The 2093-nt window shown below is 28.3% G+C and overlaps 1 long non-coding RNA gene across 1 annotated transcript; it reads right to left on the reverse strand.

Annotated features, from left to right (window-relative positions):
• Positions 1-803: 803 nt before the first annotated feature.
• On the reverse strand, positions 804-1369 carry LOC123274093. The gene is made up of 4 exons (XR_006511447.1): positions 1357-1369; positions 1123-1261; positions 980-1046; positions 804-911 (listed from the first exon to the last, which is right to left on the reverse strand). It is a non-coding gene; the product is annotated as an uncharacterized LOC123274093 (long non-coding RNA).
• Positions 1370-2093: the final 724 nt, after the last annotated feature.

Here is a 2093-nt window from a genome sequence, read left to right on the forward strand (position 1 = left end):
AATTAAAATGCAAAAAAAAATATCTAGATATAATTTTATAGCTATAACACCAGCGGTCACCCATCCAACTATTAACCCTGCTCAATGCTGCTTAACTTTGGTGATCTCCGTGCGTCTTGAAGTGTCTGTCCGCTGTGCTACTGTCTTAGATGATAATGATTCTATGATCGCTACATAATGTATCATATGAGTTTATCATAAATGGAATATAAAAATTGATTTTAATATAATATAACACTTATTCAAATAATAAAATCAATAATGATTTTACTATATTAGGTAGTAGCAGAGCAGACCAAAACATCTCATAGGAAATGTGACAAATTTTGTATTTCAGAATTATTCAAACGTAAGTATAAACGCATCATTTCACACTTTTTGTGATTACCAAAAAAATTTTTTTCAAAGAAAAAATTTTTATGTCTGTTAATTATATATAATTATATATACTTATATATAATTATATATGGGACTATATACAATCTTGCATGGCTGTGTATTGCTCCATATATAGTCATATATAATTATATATGATTATATATAACCTCATATACAATTCCATATATAATCATGTATGATTATATATAATTCTATATACTTATATAACAAAACTGTTCAGTCGAATTAACTAAAATTTAAGGTACAATAACAAAACAAATTTGTTGGTATAATCTATCAATTACTTATTATAACCTAATTTTTTTTGTTACTGTAACTAAAGATTTGTTATCCCAGAGCCAACATAGCGATTTGTTGCCTCAACGTGTCTCATGTTGCCCCAACCAAAAATTTTTTTTTTAAAATAGTCGAAATTGTTTATAAGTGAAATCTCTTTATTACTTTAAAGTTTTACATCGACATGTTTCAACATTGAAGAACATAACTTCATCGTCAAGTTTTTAAGGATATATCTAAAAAATTTATATTTATGAGTAATGGCAATGTTTTTATCGACCATTGTTAAATTAGTAATTAATACCTGAATATTCATGTAAGCTTTTTTACACATTGAAAGTATGTCTTCACACTTTCCTCTACAGTGTTACCTATTGAAAATATTCAAACGACAATTGGATCAATAAAATTGAGAGTTTCAAGTTATTTAGGAAGTATTGCACTTACTTGCTGTCGAACTACAACTTCCTATTGCGTTAAATACCGCTTCAAAACGACTTTTGCTGAATCCTGGCGGAGAATATTGCCCAATTATTGTCAGTACATTTTTAATTACTTCCACGTTCAAAGAATTATCGCTGTTAAACTGTTGAAAAATCATGACACAATATCATAGCTTACTTAAAAAATATTTCGTGTAATGTGAACATCTTTGAGAGTTATTATAATTCAATCACTTACCGCTTTCAATTTGGTGAAAACACACAAACAAAATAATCGACCTCGCCTTGTTCTTTATCAGATGATTTAATATAAATGTCCTCACAGTCGGCTCCAGCGTTATCGATCTCTGTGAACGATATCTGAAAAATAATTTTTAATACTATTTGAAACATGATCGATTATCACCTGATCGTGAAACGTTGAGAATTATTGACTTACTGCGCTGACACTGGACAACAGAAGTTGAATGCAGACAAAATATTACAAGGTGATGAGCTAACATTCTATCAAATTTTTAAAGCAGTTGCTTATTCTTATACACAAAAAAGATTTTTGTTTTTACTGAGAATAAAATTTGGTTTATATACAGTTGTCTTCAACGTTAACTTGAGCTTAACACTGTTTTACAATCTCCCACTCTCTTGAAACTTATCAATAAGAACAATCTACATAAATAGGGTGAATAGTAGTGGTAAAAATAATCTATCAGGAACAATAGAACAAAGGAAAATTGATAATCGAATCATTCCGAATTCCCAACCAATTATACCATCAAAAGCTGACCATTAAAGTATTGCGATAATGAGTCTCTTTGTTATATTTTTATCATTATTATAAAAAACTTAATTATTATTGTGCACTGATAAAAAAAAATTCCATTCTCGAGCAATGAATTTTTTCGAGGTAGGAAATTCGTTAAAACTACTTTTTTTTTTCTTTAAAATTTTTAATTTCCTGAGAAACAGCATCAATAT

Source organism: Cotesia glomerata, unplaced genomic scaffold, assembly GCF_020080835.1.
Source record: "Cotesia glomerata isolate CgM1 unplaced genomic scaffold, MPM_Cglom_v2.3 scaffold_2184, whole genome shotgun sequence".
NCBI classification, from domain to species: domain Eukaryota; kingdom Metazoa; phylum Arthropoda; class Insecta; order Hymenoptera; family Braconidae; genus Cotesia; species Cotesia glomerata.